Source organism: Callithrix jacchus, chromosome 4 (assembly GCF_049354715.1).
Source record: "Callithrix jacchus isolate 240 chromosome 4, calJac240_pri, whole genome shotgun sequence".
In the NCBI taxonomy this organism is placed as follows: domain Eukaryota; kingdom Metazoa; phylum Chordata; class Mammalia; order Primates; family Cebidae; genus Callithrix; species Callithrix jacchus.
This window is the reverse complement of record NC_133505.1, coordinates 161,813,009-161,830,080: the sequence shown is the minus strand read 5'-3', so window position 1 is coordinate 161,830,080 and position 17,072 is coordinate 161,813,009. Positions and strand designations below refer to the sequence as shown.

Here is a 17,072-nt window from a genome sequence, read left to right as displayed (position 1 = left end):
CCCCAGCATTTCAAGAGGCCAAGGTGGGAGGATCGCCTGAACCCAGGAATTCAAGACCAACCTTGACAACATGGCAAACCCCATCTTCACAGAAAAATACAAAAGCTAGCCAGGTGTGGTGGCGCACATCTGTAGTCCCAGCTACTCAGCAAACTGAGGTAGGAGGATCACCTGAGCCTGGGAGGTTGAGGCTGCAGAGAGCCGAAATCATGCCACTACACTCCAGCCTGGGCAACAGAGCAAGACCCTATCTCAAACAAACAACAAAAAAAATGCAGGCTCACAGGCTCTCACTCTGTCACCCAGGCTGGAGCTCAATTGTGTGGAGTGCAGTGGCACAATCACAACCCACTGCAGCCTCAAACTCCTGGGCTCATGGGTCCTCTCACATCAGCCTCCTGAGTTGCTGGGACCACAGGTGTGCACCACCATGCCTGGCTCATATTTTTACTTCTGTAGAGACAGGGTCTCACTATGTTGCCCAGGCTGGTCTCAAACCTCTGGCCTCAAGCCATTCTCTTGCCTTGGCCTCCCAAAATACCGCAATTATAGACACGAGCCACTGCACCGGCCAGGCCTACTCTTCATTTTTGAAAGTCAAAGTCTAGTATTTTCATCTTAATCAAAAGCACTATGCTTTTTCGTGCCAGCTTCTGATATCAGTATTGTCTTAGTACTTTCAATACTTTGTTGAACAGAGACAGAAAACAAAGGGAGCAGGCACACAATCAGTGTTTCCATATTACCTTCTCTGCATTATGTATCCCACCTCCAACTGGCCCCAAGAGAGGACTGTTTAAGAGGGAGTAGAAATACAGCCTCCTGTGTCTCTCTTCCTGCCTTCTACTGAAATGCAGGTGCCCTGGGAACAAACAGCCAGTCTGTCTAACCCCAGGCATCTCATCTGGGGGAAGGGGCAGGAAAACAGGGCAGACCAACCAGACCCTACAGAACTAGTCGGCAGATGGTGGGTCAGAGGGCACCAGGGGCTGAAATGCTTCCCACAACAGGTGGGTCACCTGAAGGATAACAGGGGTGAGAAGGCTTAGGAAAGCTTGGGCCGTCAGAGACTTTTCTTAAACTTATTACCATGCCAGGTGCAGTGGCTCATGCCTATAATTCGAGGCTCTGTCTCAGAAAAAAGAAAGAAAGAAAAGAAAAGAAAAGAAAAAAAGAAAGAAAGAAAGAAAAGAAAAGAAAAGAAAGAACTTATTGCCATCCCCATTACATGGTGTGTTCACTTTGGAAAAATTCATCAAGTTCCACACCATGATTTGTGCCCTTCATTAAAAAGGTTTTCTTTTTTAAACCGAGTCTTGCACTGTCGCCTAGGCTGGAGTGCAGTGGTACAATCTCAGCTCACTGCAACCTCTACCTCCCGGGTTCAAGCGATTCTCCTGCCTCCGCCTACTGAGTAGCTGGGATTACAGGTGTGCACCACCACACCAGGCTAATTTTGTATTTTTAGTAGAGATGGGTTTTCACCATATTGGTCAGGCTGGTCTCAAACTCCTGATCTCGTGATCCACCCGCCTGGGATTAAAAATCCCAGCACTTTGGGAGGCCAGTCTGGCAAAAAAAAAATGTTTTAATGCTCCTTATTTAACAACTCAGCAAGAAGGTACTCCAAAAACAGAATGGAGAGCAAAGACCCGGCCAACAGCAACTTCAGATAAATATGCAGAACAGCAATGGACACAGAAAAAGAAAAAACTCAGAAACAAGCCCGATGGCCAGACGCAGTGGCTCACACCTGCAACCCCAGCACTTTGGGAGGTAGAGACGAGCAGATCACTTGAAGTCAGGGGTTTGAGACCAGCCTGGCCTACATGTCAAAACCCCATCACTACTAAAAATACAAAAATTAGGGAGGCATGGTGGTGCGTGCCTGTAATCCCAGCTACTCAGGAGGCTGAGGTGAGAGAACCGCTTGAACCTGGGAGGCAGAGGTTGCAGTGAGCCAAGATCGCGCCACTGTACTCCAGCCAGGACGACAGAGACCCATCTCAGATAAAGAAAAAGACAAAGCAAGCCCTGAGGAATACACAGAAAACTGTTCATGCTGACCTGCTACTTTAAGGGAAAAGCGCATTTAGTTCCAGGTGATGGGAGAGAGTGGGGATTTTTTTCTTTTTAACAGAAACACAGAAAAACTTTAAAGTCTTAATCATCCAAAACAGAAAACTGCAGAGCTGTTGAACTGAAGGGAGAGGAAAGATGGTCATGCTCTGAGTTGACTGAGGACCTTCAATATGCTAGTTATGCTGCCAGCTTCTTTATGTCAAGGACGCCTCACACTCAGTTTGAGGTATTTTGCTGCCCCCATTTTACAGATGAGAAAATTGAAGCTCAGAAAATTTATCTACATTGAACATTTAAAAGCAATAGTTCAAGAAGAAAAGAACCGAACCAGATCTAATGCCAAAGATGTTCCTCTCGGGTGACTACAAGTTGCCAAGGCAGCTCGGAAGAATGCTCTGGAACTCCAGGACAGGAAACTGTGAAGTGACAAGTAGGTGAAGAGGAACTGAAAAAGTTATACAGAGCCTAACTGCCTCAGGACAAAGGCAAATTCCTTGGGCCCTGACTCCAACAATAATTTTAAATGTCTGAAAAAGAATTTCTCCAAAATTTAGAGCCAACAAGGACCTTTGAGGTCAACACACTTTCTTCTTTTTTGAGACTGGAGTGCAGTGGTGCGATCCAGCTTCACTGAAACCTCTGCCTCTCAGATTCAAGTGATTCTCTTGCCTCACCCTCACAAGTAGATGGGACTACAGGTGTGTGCCGCTGTGCCCGGCTAATTTTTTTATATTTTTAGTAGAGATGGAGTTTCACCATATTGCCCAGGCTGGTCTCGAACTCCTGACCTCAAGTCATCTGCCCGCCTTAGCCTTCCAAAATACTAGGATTACAGGCATGAGCCATTACATCTGGTCTGAACACACTTTTTAAAGAAAGAAACCAAGAAGCAAATGATACATTTCAGCACAGGACATTACTGCCCTCCTCCCTTCCTTTACTCATGAATCATTCTTTTAACACACAATTGCTGGATGGCCACGCTGTTTAGGAGATTATTTAGAGTCTAATTAATAGCTCCCTTAACTTTCCACCTCAAAGGCCTAAATGATGCATAAATATCTGTAGACAGGGTTTTTCTTTCTTTGCTTAATATGCCCAGAAAGATTTACCCAAAAAGGGATCAACAATTATGAATGAAGCATTAAACACAAGCTCCAAGTCTAGGGAAAATTAAAAATTATATATATATATAGACACATTCATGTTTCACAAAATAAGATACGGCCAGGCACAGTGGCTCACGCCTGTAATCCCAACACTTTGGGAGGCCGAGGCAGGCAGATCACGAAGTCAGGAGATTGAGACTATCTGGCTAACACAGTGAAACCCCGTCCCTACTAAAATTACAAAAAAATTAGCCAGGTGTGGTGGTGTGTGCCTGTAGTTCCAGCTACTTGGGGAGGCTGAGGCAGGAGAATCACTTGAACCCAGGAGGTGGAGGTTGCAGTCAGCCAAGATCACGCCACTGCACTCCAGCCTGGGCAACAGAGAGCTATCCCAGAGAGAGATCTATCTACCGACAGAGAGAGATCTATCTATCTCAATAGATAGATAGACAGGCAGGCAGGCAGATAAGAAGTTAGGTAGGTAGGTAGATAGCTAGATAGATAGACAGTTAGCCAGTTAGATAGACAGATAGATAGATTAGATAGATAGATAGATAGATAGATAGATAGATAGATAGATAGATAGATAGATGAGACAGACGGACAGACAGAGACGGAAGGATGGATGGATAGATAGATAGATAGATAGATAGATAGATAGATAGATAGATAGATACAAATTACAGTCTTTGTACCATCACAGTCTTCCAAGGACCACTTACATCAACCCAGCAAGGGCTATGTGCATGACCCTGTCCCAGAATTAATCACCATCCACCGAGTGATTGTCTGTACTAGTGAGAATCAGAATGTTTTCATTAACATACAAGTCTGAAAAGTACAAGAACTTTTAGGCTTTTCCAGAAGCCTCTTCCGGGGCTCAATCAGGTTTAATTTTCCTGATCACGTAAAAAAAGAGGCTAAGTTAAATTTCAAATTGCTTAGACCCAACAGTTTCAATGATGATCAGTACATATACACACAGGGATGAGATGGTGTTTGCAAAACTTGAACATTAGTCTGGGTCTCCTGAACTAACAGGAAAAGGCCAGGTGCAGTGTCTCACACCTGTTCATCCCAGCACTTTGGGAGGCTGAAACGGGAGGATCCTCTGAGGTCAAGAGTTTGAGACCAGCCTGGTCAACATAGCAAAACGCCATTTCTACTAAAAACACAAAAGTTAGCCGGTGCAGTGGCACACCCCTGTGGTCCCAGCTACTCGGGAGGCTGAGGCAGGAGGATTGCTTGAACCCAGGAGGTGGAAGTGCAGTGAGTCGAGATCATTCACTGCACTCCAACCTGGGTGTCAGAGAGAGACTCTATCTCAAAAAATGATAACAATAGGAAGATACATTTAAGGCCAAGAATGAAAAAAGAGCGAAACTAAACTTACATCACTTGCACATTCGTTCATTCAGCAAATAAAGAATCAGTGTGTACTATGGATTAAACAAACTACAACAATCAATTCATTTCCCTAAACCATATTTCTACCTTTTCCTCTTCAACTATGAAAGCTTCTTTGACCCATATAAGTTTCAGTGAAGTACGATTTTACATTTCCTTAAGATTATTAGGGTGGGTTTTGGTTTTTGTTGTTCTTAACAGTGATCCTGTAAATATTAAAAAATATTAATTCATAATCAGCTAATGAAAAATATTTTCAACGTTATTTTCAAAAAGTTCATAATAAACAGCATCTTTCAAAACATTTGCAGCTAACATCATACTTAATGGGTAATGGGTGAAGGTTGAATGCACTCGTTTGTTTTTTTTTTTTTGAGATGGAGTCTCCCTCTGTCGCTCAGGCTAGAGTGCAGTGGCATGATCTCAGCTCACTGCAACCTTTACCTCCCGGGTTCAAGCAATTCTCCTGCCTCAGCCTCTCGAGTAGCTGGGATTACAAGCACCCACCACCTCGCTCAGCTAATTTTTTGTATTTTCAGTAGAGATGGGGTTTCACTACTTTAGCCAAGCTGGTCTCTAACTCCTGACCTCATGATCCACCCGCCTCAGCCTCCCAAAGTGCAGGAATTACATTCAGGATCCCGAATGAACACATTCAGGCATGAGCCACCGCACCTGGCCTGAATGTGTTCTGTTAAGACCAGGAACAAGCCAACGTTGTCTTTGAGGTCCCAGCCAATGTGATAAGGCAGGAAAAAGAGGTTAACTAGCCTAGCCAGGAATCAAACATGGGGGTCTCAGACTCCACAGAACATGCTGTGAGGCAGGAGCTCCCTGGAGAGATGCAAGTCTGAGGTGAAAAGGCTTTACTCGCTTCTGATGCACTCAGCTGCAGGAGGGTAGCAAACATCTAAATGAACACATCCAGTTGGAGGTTAAACCACTGGACCCGGCCGGGTGTGGTGGCTCACACCTGTAATCCCAGCACTTTGGGAGGCCGAGGCAGGCAGATCATCTAAGGTCAGGAGTTCGAGACCAGCCTGGCCAACATGGTGAAACCCCATCTCTACTCAAAATACAAAAATTAGCTAGGTGTGGTGCTGTGTGCCTGCAGTCCCAGCTATTCAGGAGGCTGAGGCAGGAGAATTACTTGAACCGGGGGGTGGGAGGTTGTAGTGAGCCAAGATCATGCCACTGCACTCTAGCCTGGGCAACAAAGGGAGACTCCATCAAGAAAGAAAAGAAAGGAAAAGCCAAACCAAGAGAAAGGAGCTGGCCCAGGAGCCAAAGGCAGAAGTCACTTCAAGGAGGGGACAAGAGTCTTCTGGGAAACAGACAGAGCGAGTCTAAAGAAGATGCTGCATGTGAAATATTTTGTGGGCAAACATTTCTTTCTGAGCATAACTCACACCTGGCACAGCTTCCTTTCTTACCTAAAAAGCTAAACCTTTCTACTCTTAGTTTTATCTTTAAACCTAAGAAACCTGCTGTGCATCTACTCTAAATTTCAGAGCCAAAGTGCTATATCAATTACAAGATTAGAGAATTTCATAAGATAAAACAAATATTGGAGACCATGGATAAAGTTGTTCAGAAGCAAAATAAGACTATGTCTTATACCGGCCAGCCGCAGTGGCTCACGCCTATAATCCCTGCACTTTGGGAGGCCGAGGCAGGTGGATCACCAGGTCAGGAGCTCGAGACCAGCCTGTCCAAGATGGTGAAACCCCGTCTCTACTAAAAATACAAAAATTAGCCAGGCGCTGTGGCAGATGCCTGTAATCCCAGCTACTCAGGAAGCTGAGTCAGGAGACTCGCTTGACCCAGGAGGCGGAGGTTGCAGTGAGCCAAGATCATGCCACCGCACTCTAGCCTGGGCGACAGAGCAAGACTCCATCTCAAAATAAAAAATAAAAATAAAAAGATTATGTCTTATCTTTTCAACTGCTGTTTTGGGGAGAGAAGCCAGCTCCCTTTAGGAATTAATGCAACCTAAAACTTAAACGTACTCCTGAGAGATCACACAAGTAACCCAGTGGTAACCACGCCAAAGTTGTCTCTTTGGGCCCCATGTAGGTCGGGCATAGGCAGGACTGTAGAGGACCTGGGACGATCACTGCTGCAGTGATATGCATGTTCTCAAAATGGAATCCAGGTGTCCTAGCCTTCTCCCAATGGCCAGGAAGGCAATGAGAAGCCCTAGGAACAAATCTAGACCAGATTGAATTTGGCCAGATGTGTTGAAGATACAATCTAACAGGCACACAGGCAAGAGCACCAACATGGACAACAGAAAGGAAATGTAAAAGAGCTGTGGTCCTAAAATTAACACATAGCCGTTTTCAACTAAAGACAGAAAATATTACGGGAAATGATTCTTTTACATACCCTAAATTCTTTTGGTCTATATACAACACAAATGTTCAGAAGAAGAAAAAAAGCAGGCCAGGTACGGTGGCTCACACCTATAATCCCAGCACTTTGGGAGGCCAAGGCGGGTGATCACCTGAGGCCAGGAGTTCGACACCAGCCTGGGCAACATGGCGAAAACCATCTCTACTAAAAATACAAAAAATTAGCTGGTCGTGGTGGCGGGCACCCATAATCCCAGCTACTTGGGAGACTAAGGCAGGAGAATTGCTTGGACCCGGGAGGTGGAGATTGCAGTGAGCCAAGATCATGCTGTTGCACTCCAGCCTGGGTGACAGAGCCAGACTCTGTTTCAAAAAAGAAAAAAAAAAAACAAAAAAAACTCCCTGCAGACTGTAGAGGGTTGGAGCGCAGTGGAGATGAAGAACACAAACCCAGCTCATCCTCCAACAATTCCCACTGCATTCTTTTGGCAGATGCCTTAATTCACCATTTGATGATGCTTGTGTGGACAGGGATTTAGTGATTAATGCCATGCATGACACAGATTGCTATCAGCATCTTCACGCTTCAAATGTAAGCCCACCGAGTACTGCATTCCATGAACCACACTGTGAGTGGCAAGTGGGGAAAGGATCACAATGGAAGCTTTCCAGACTTTTTCATTCCTGTTCACAGACAAGCAGGCAGGTTCGCACAGGCTGAAGACATGTGTATGCACCCAGAGAAAACACACAGGAACACTGAGGAGAACATTTTGGCAGATGGCTTAGCTTGTTCAACTAAACATAATTTCCCTTCTCACAGTAGCATAGCCTCTCCACTAAGTCAAACCTTTTTCTCTCACAGATCGTCCACTGTAGAGTCTGTAAAGTATATGCCATACTTCGAAAGGTTCTTCTGCTATGCCAAAGTGGTACTTACAGCAACTGTAAATCTCTTACCTTTTGAAGCCCCTAGTCTCACTTGATATATATATATTCAAAATATGAACTAAAATAGCTTTCGTAGATACCTCAAATTAAATAGACAACGTGCTTTTTGTTCCTAAGAATTTTCCTTACTTTTGATTCTACCCAAAAGTAAGAAAAGCGAATCAGATAACTGAAAACAATAACCTTATGTTTCATCTTTAAGCCCATCACATGGAAATATCTCCTAATATATGTAGTTCCTTTCATTTAAATACAAGTTCTGCACTTTGTTTAGTCTTAAAAGGCCAGAGACACACACTCTGCGCCCAGGCTGAAGTGCAATAGTGCAATCTCAGCTCACTGCACCATCAACCTCCCTGGGCTTAGGTGATCCCTCCACCTCAGCCTCCGGAGTAGCTGGAACTATAAGTGTGTGCCACCATGTTCGGCTAATTTTTTCTATTTTTTGGAGAGATGGGGTTTAGCCATGTTACCCAGGCTGGTCTCAAACTCCTGGGCTCAAGTGATCTGCCCACCTTGGCCTCCCACAGTGCTGGGATTATAGGCGTGAGCCACCACTCCCAGCCTAATCTCTTCATTTTTAAAACAAAAACTCTTGCAATTTTGAGACAGCTACTAAAAGATATTCAAGATAAATTATAAAATAATAGCAAAAATTATTTAAAGTATCAGGAACGGTGTCTGAGTAATTTAGAAAGACTCACCTGGATTTATATTGATTAATTCTACTCTGCATAACATACACAGAGAAGCACATGTGTATTTGTCTTTTAAAAACAATGAAATTGACATGAAGTTAATAGGTGTTACATCTTTTTTTTTTTGAGACTCACATTGTTGCTACGCTGGAGCGCAATGGTGCAATCTCGGCTCACTGCAACCTCCATCCACCTCCTGAGTTCAAGTGATTCTCAGGCCTCAGCCTCCCAAGTAGCTGAGATTACAGGCATGCACCACCATACCCAGCCAAGTTTTTAGTATTTTTAGTAGAGATGGGGTTTCACCATGTTGGCCAGGATGGTCTCAATCTCCTGATCTCATGATCCACCCACCTCGGCCTCCCAAAGTGCTGGGATTACAGGTGTGAGCCACTGTACCCGGCGAATAGGCATTACACCTTTTTAAGCAGCTAATTTAACACTGAAAAGTATTTATGACCATGCATGTTCATATTAAAATTTTCAGCATACTGTCAAAAGGCTAAATACATCAGAAGGTATCTTGTGATACCAACTGCAAAGAATTTCATAAAAAGTGTTAGCCACATACAACAAAGAGAACAGCAGTCAAGGAGGGCAAAGAGCCTCACATAAACTATGAATGCATTCTCAAATTATGAAATCTTTTGGCACCGTTACTATGGCAGAGGAATCCTTACCTTTCATTTCCCCAAGTCTTCCAACGAGAGACAGCTGAGATCCTGAAGTAAACACAGGAAGATCACTAAAATGAAAGATTTCATCTCATTATCTGGAAGGCTATGGAAGCTCCCTGGTTGAGCTCAGGTCCACACTTAACCAAAAAAATTCTACAGTGAAAAGCAGAATCCAAAATATAATTCCACTATTATAGGACCACAGCTTTCTCCAAAATTTACCGGTTAGTATTCCTCCACAGAAACAAGACTGGGAAAGCAGCTAACGTTCTTCCACAAGCACATGAGGAATCCAATCAAACCATGGACCGGCCAGCATTCCCCACGGAAAGGAATCCCTAAGCAGACACCCCTTTAGCAGTGGGGTGAACAGTACCGGGAGGCTTGCGGTTTGGACGCAGGATAAAAGCAGAGATCAACAGCTTGTTCCTCCTGACAACCAGACAGGGGCAAATCCCTGGCTATTGCTCCTTCTCCACCTTAATCTCTTCTGGAGATCATAGTAACAAATGTGAGCAGCTATTGCAAGACTGTTAAAATCAACCTCTTACCAACTGAAGGCAGTTCGGTTTTGTTTTGTTTTCTTTTGTTTTGTTTTTGAGACGCAGTCTTGCTCCATCGCCAGGCTGAAGCGCAGTGGCACAATCTCGACTCACTGCAACCTTCGCCTCCCAGGTTCAAGCGGTGCTTCCACCTCAGCCTCCCAAGTAGCTGGGACTACAGGCGCGTGCCACCACACCCAGCTAATTTTCGTATTTTTAGTGGAGACAGGGTTTGACCATGTTGGCCAGGATAGTCTCAATCTGTTGACCTTGTGATCTGGCCGCCTTGGACACCCAAAGGGCTGGAATTACAGGCGTGAGCCACCGCGCCCGGCCAGCAGTTCGGTTTTAACAACCTATGTCATTTCCTTGTTTTCTAGGAAAAAGGCACTAAGACAGATCACAACTTGGTTGTGAAGTTCTCTTTCCAAGTTGATCAACTCTCTAACTGCATCTGGCCTGCTTCATCCCATACTCTCTCCTGCCTCCCCAAACTCCATAATTTCAGAAAGTTATCATCAGGTAACACAAAGATCATTTCAAGCCCACTTGCTTCACCAATGATAACTATGAAATTTGCAAAAAACAAAGGCACAGTGGCTCATGACTGTAATCCCAGCACTCTGGGAAGCCAAGGTGGGAGGATGGCTTGAGCACCGGGTTCAAGACCAGCATGGGCAACATGGTGAGACCTCATCTCTATAAAACATACAAAAATTAGTCAGGCATATTGGTGCACACCTGTGGTCCCAGTTACTCAGGAGGCTGAGGCGGGAGGATGGCTTGTGTCTGGGAGGCAGAGGTCACAATGAGCGGCGATTGCATCACTGTACTCCACCTGGACAACAAAGACCCTGTCTCAAAACAAACAAACAACACACATACACACAAAGTCCATAGGTTTTATATATATATATACACACACACATATATATATACATACATATATATACATATGTATATAGTTCCTGAGTATAGTGAAAGATGGAAAATTTACCAATTTATTTTATGAACCCTAATGCAGTGAGACAAGAAAACAAATGAGGAACAAATATTGTTCCTACTTTCACAGATGATATGACATCTGCTTAGAAAGTCAAAGCTGAAAATTCTAGAATCATTAAGTTAAGAAAGTATGGGAAGTAGAAAAGTTCCTTATTAAATTTTTCTTTTCTTGTTAAAGAATAAGTGTGCTAATAACTTTGTGAAGCCCTATTCTATGTAGCTGTTAAACATGCCACACTTACAGGCACATAGTACATTCTATGTCCTCGTCCTTTAACCAAAATATCTGTGATGGACGTGCTCACAGGCATGTCCCACCTCTCCACTGCTTTTACCTGTTTAGAAAAATTTTAAATTGGCCAGGCGCGGTGGCTCATACCTGTAATCCCAGCACTTTGGGAGGCCAAGGTGGGTGGATCACAAGGTCAGGAGTTCAAGATCAGCCTGAACAACATGGTGAAACCCCGTCTCTACTAAAAAAAAAAAAAAAATCACCAGGCATGGTGGCATGCCTGTAATCTCTGCTACTCAGGAAGCTGATGCAGGAGAATCACTTGAACATGGAAGGTGGAGGTTGCAGTGAGCCAAGATCATGCTCCAGCCTGGGCAACAGAGGGAGACTCCATCTCAAAAAAAAAAATTTAAGTTATTAGCCAATCAGGTTTTAGTTTAGATTTCGAGGTCTGGCTCCAGCCAACAGAGATCAGACATGGCAGTAATAACAACCCCAAATGCATAAGGGATAAATATGTCTATTTTCCTTTGCTCATTGTACTCTTGTGGCAAGATGGCTAGTGAGAGTAATCTTCCTGCAGTCCAGGAAGTAAAAATGACATTGCTAAAAGATCTTTTGTCTCAGTGCTAATTTTTCTTTGCGGCACCAAGTATCTATTTTCAACAGTAAGAAAACTGATGAATACACAAAATTGGTAAGCTTCTCTATATTAGTAATAACCAATTAAAAATTAATTGAGTGAGGCAAGGCACGGTGGCTCACGCCTGTAATCCCAGCACTTTGGGAGGCTGAGGCAGGTGGATCACAAGGTCAGGAGATACAGACCATCCTGGCTAACACAGTAAAACCCTGTCTCTACTAAAAATACAGAAATTTAGCTGGGCATGGTAGCACATGCCTGTAGTCCCAGCTACCTGGGAGGCTGAGGCAGGAGAATCGCTTGAACCCTGGAGGCAGAGGTTGCAGTGAGCCAAGATGGTGCCACTGCACTCCAGCCTGGGTGACAGAGTGAGACTGCATCTCAAAAAATAATAATAATAATAATAATTGAGGGAAAAAATCCTGGGCTGGGCCCAGTGACTCACATTTGTAATCCCAAAACTTTGGGAGGCCAAAATGGAAGGACTCCTTGAGCTTAGGATTTTGAGACCAGCCTGAAAACAAAGTAAGACCTCATCTTTACAAAAAAAAAAAAAAAGAAAAAATTAGCCCGGTGTGGTGGCACATACCTGTAGTTGCAGGAGAATTACTTGAGCCCAGAAGGTCAGAGCTGCAGTGAGCCATGCTTGTGCCACTGCACTCCAGATTGGGTGACAGAGCCAGACCCTGTCTCAAGAAAGAAAAATGAATCCTCTATCCCCAGCAAATATTACTAAATAAGAAGAAATTAATAATAATGTATAATATCTTTTTTTTTTTTTGAGATACAGTCTCACTTTGTTGCTCAGGCTGGAGTGCAATGGCGCAACCTCTGCCTCCCGGGTTCAAGCTATTCTCCTGCCTCAGTGCCTGTGGCTGGGACTACAGGCGCACACCACCACGCCCAGCTAATTTTTCTATTTTTAGTAGAGACAAGGTTTCACCATGTTGGCCAGGATGGTCTCAAACTCCTGACTTCATGATCCGCCCACCTCCGCCTCCCAAAGTGCTGGAATTATAGGCATAAGCCACCACACCTGGCCAATATCAATGTTTTTTAAAGTATAAAAAATTTACTAAAGGGGACAAAGACCTAGGAAATTCTGAGTCTATGTTGCTTGACAGGAAGATTAAAATCAATGAGAATAATTCTCCTTAAATTACTATACATTTGGTGCAATCCCAAATAGATATAATTTTTTTTGAGATAGGGTCTCACTCTGTTTCCCAGGCTGGAATGCAGTGGCACAATCTTGGCTCACTGCAGCCTCTGTCTCCCAGGTTCAAACGACTCTCATGCCTCAGCCTCCCAAGTAGCTGAGATTACAGGTACACACCACCACGCCTGGCTAATTTCTGTACTTTTAGTAGAGACAGGGTTTCACCATGTTGGCCAGGCTGGTCTCAAATTCCTGACCTCAGATGATCGCCTGCCTCAGCCTCCCAAAGTGCTGGGATTACAGGCGTAAGCCACTGCACCTGGCCCCATATAGATTTTAAAACAGCATGACAGGCAGATTCTAAAGTTCATCTGGAAGAATAACCTTGTGAACAATACTCAGGAAAGAATATATTGAGGAAAAAAGAGAGTAACAAGGAGGTACTTGCCTCATCAGATAGCAAAATTGTTTATACAATCAGTCATTTTAATATTTAATAGTTTAGGTCAGGTGTGGTGGCTCACGCCTGTAATCCCAGCACTTTGAGAGGCCTAAGCGAGCAGATTACCTGAGGTCAGGAGTTCGAGACAAGCCTGGCCATGGTGAAAACCCATCTTTACTAAAAATAAAAAAGTTACCTGGGCATGGTGGCACATGCCTGTAATCCCAGCTATTCAGGAGGCTGAGGCAGGAGAATTGTTTGAACCCAGGAGGCGGAAGTTGCAGTGAGCTGAGATCTCTCCACTGCACTCCAGCCTGGGCAACAGAGTGAGACTCCATCTCAAAAAAAAATTAAAACAAAAATATGTAATAGTTTGCTACTGAGCAGAAATATTCAAAGTCAAAAAATAGATACAAATTATATGGACATGCAGAATATGATAAAGATGGTATTTCTTTTTTTTTTTTTTTTTCTTTTTTGAGACAGAGTCTTGCTCTTGTATCCCAGGCTGGAGTGCAATGGTGCAATCTCAGCTCACTGCAACCTCCACCTCTCGGGTTCAAGAAATTCTCCTCCCTCAGCCTCCCAAGTAGCTGGGACTACAGGCACGTGCCACCACACCCAGCTAATTTTTTGTATTTTTAGCAGAGACGGGGTTTCACCGTGTTGGCCAGGCTGGTCTTGAACTCCTGACCTTGTGATCTGCCTGCCTCGGCCTCCCAAAGTGCTGGGATTACAGGCATGAGCCACTGCGCCCAGCAAAAGGTGGCATTTCAAGTAGGTAAAGGAGTGCACTATGACAAATGAACAGTTTTTCTCTTCCCAAGCAGTTGCTCCATTACATAGTCTCACCATGTGTAAAATCAGCAGTAGCCCAGTCTCCCCTAACCACATACAAATGCCGAAAGTATGTGCGCTTATTCTAGCTTCTCACCAAGTCCCTAGCCAAAGATAAGCCCCACTCCCAGCAAACGAGAAGCCTCGTCGTATGTTTTAACTTTCAAGTTCCCATGGGAGAGGTGAGCACCAGCTCCACACTTCCAGAGACTGGCACCAGAACCAAGGGGCCACCCAGCCTGCCATGTGAGTCATGGATGAGTCAGTCCCTCAACACCTTCCAGCCCCGACTGGGATGCATATACCTCGAGCATGCAGCCTCTTTGTTACAGAAACACTTCCAGCCCTCCGCCAGTGTTCTGTAGCTGTCTATCCCCTTCAAAACATCATGATAAACCACAGTGAGTTTTGCAAAGAAAATGAACTGCTCAGCATTAAAACAGTCTACCCCCATCAGGAGGGAATAAAAAGTGAGAAATTCAATTCTCTTTGCAAAAAGGCAATTTTTAATGGAAACCTTGGGAAGAACTTGGGGGAAGCACTCAGAAAGAAAGCCAAGAACATCTGTATCTGCTGAGGAATCAACAGAGATTTTGATCATTTGAAATTCTGAACAGATCCCTAAGGGGAATACATTTAGCACTTTACGATGTGACAGCTTACCCAGGTCTTAAATATTCCTCTCATTAGAAGTTCTTTTTTTTTAATCTAGTACCTAGCCACAGCTATGCAGCAATTGAAGAAGACAAAGCTGAATACCTGGATTTGAGCTGTTTTGTTTCCACATAGAAATCAAGCCTATCATTATCAGAGCTCTGGCTGGGCTGCAAAGTACCTCTGAGCAAGAAAGAACCATTAAAGAAGCCTATTCTATTTGTGAGGTGTAAAGACAGTGGATGTTCCACGTTCTGAGACCACACAACTGCTCAAGGAGGCTTTGCTCAGTAGCAAAGCCTCCCAGCACCTTTTTGAAGCATCCAAATGTTTTCCTTCCGCTTTTTCTTTTCTTTGTGAAGTGGGGTGAGGGAATAAAAGATGCTCACATGTGTTTATGTATGAGTATTAAAAACTGATTTTTTAACATAATTGGTAAAATTGGCAGGTACTATCCAAACCTCAGCAGTCAGACCCAAGAATTTTCAAGGAAATTAACTTCAACTTTGATGAAAAAAATATTACGATGTATATGAACACACACTAAATAAAAATTAACCTCCTCTTTGCTGGCAGCACTTTAGGAGGCTGAGGCAGGCAGATGACTTGAGGTCAGGGGTTCAAGACTAGGCTGGCCAACATGGTGAAACCTCAGCTCTACTGAAAAATAAAAAATTAGCCAGGCATGGTGCCTGTAATCCCAGCTACTCAGGAGACTGAAACAGAAGAATCACTTGAACCCAGTGGAGGTTGCAGTGAGCTGAGATCACACCACTGTACTCCAGCCTGGGTGACAGGGTCAGACTCCGTCTCTAAAAATAAAATAAAAAGCCTGTAATCCCATCGCTTTAAAAGGCCAAGGAAGGCGGATCACAAGGTCAAGAGATCGAGACAACCCTGGCCAACATGGTGAAACCCCATCTCTACTAAAAACAAAAAATGCAAAAATTAGCTGGGTCTGGTGGTGCGTGCCTGTAGTCCCAGCTACTCAGGGGGCTGAGGCAGAAAAAATGCTCGAACCCAGGAGGTGGAGGTTGTAGTGAGCCAAGATCGCGCCACTGGTGCGATCGTCACCAGCCTGGTGACAGAGCAAGAGACAAAAAAAATAAATAAAAATAACCTCCTCTTTAAATAAACTCAAATAAAACCAGGTTCTATGGAATGCTAAATAATTAAAATGACATTTAACAAATTACAAGCTGAGTGTCTGTTTTCTGGATTTTTCCCTTCTGGATCTGTCACTTCATCTATAGGAGGAGTGCTGACAGGGACAAGTGCCAGCACTCAACCACCTGTAAATAAAAGCTGTGATCCTGATTTCGAAACATTTGCATTCCCCACTCTGTTCCTGCAGGACACAAAAGGGAGAAGAAAGTCAGGGGCATTTGCTCAGTAAAATGAAATCCTTTCTTGGCTCTCCAATGGTTTCATTTACTTTTTATAGCTTGGCTTTCAAACATAGTAATTGCTTTCTTTTTTCTTTTTTTAAAGACATGGATTTATACCACATTTGAGTGTCCCTATATATAGATTTCAGTCTACAATAATAGCAAATTCACACAATCCCACCCCTGAAGACCTAAATATAACAGCAATTTAGGAAGAGGATCTTCTTTTCCTACAAAGAAAAAATATTAAAGAAGGCAGAGATAACTTACCCATCTGCCACCAAATGGCAATTCGTAAACCCAGCTTTTATGACACTCTCAGGGAAAAAAAAAAATGCACAATTTCTTCCAGGAAATTTGTTTGAAAATCCTCTGAATTTTTAAAAATGATGTTGTTTTATTTCTGTGAATGCTTATAATCTCTGGTTCATCTATCAGTAATTAAATTACAGTAAGAAAGGCAGTTATTCCAGCCTCTTTCAAAAGCAGATATAGAATTCATTTTTGTTCTTCAATTACCTGTTTCTTACTGAAGAAATGCGGTCGTAAGTACTTTTCCCAGAATCATAAAAGCTGTAGAGACCAGCAAGATGAAGTCGGAAGAACAAATGCTTTGGAGTCAGACAAGGTCAAAACCCAGCTCAGCTGCTTAATTCCTCGCCCTCTCTAAGCCTGTGTCCTCTGCAGACTGGGAGGGAATCTGTCCAGGAGAGCCACACGCAGACTATTAAATGAGATGTTAATAAAGTGTCTGGTACAGCCTCTGACCAACAGGTTCCTACAATGTCAAGAAGATGATGATGTTGCCGATGATGAAATAGGGTCTTGGAAATACTTTCTCCAGTCCTTTCATTTTGCAGGCAAAGAAGAGTGAGGACTGGAGAAATTAAGT

General features: G+C 43.7%; 1 protein-coding gene across 1 annotated transcript in view; it reads right to left on the bottom strand.

Moving 5' to 3' along the window:
• Window positions 1-16,792, bottom strand: part of TIAM2 (TIAM Rac1 associated GEF 2) — a 239,620-nt gene extending 222,828 nt beyond the window's left edge. The window contains exons 1-2 of the mRNA XM_078370329.1: window positions 10,562-16,792; window positions 9,282-9,346 (exon numbers count right to left, since the gene is read on the bottom strand). The gene's annotated coding sequence lies outside the window, so the exon portion shown is untranslated. The remainder of the gene's footprint in view (window positions 1-9,281; window positions 9,347-10,561) is intronic.
• Window positions 16,793-17,072: the final 280 nt, after the last annotated feature.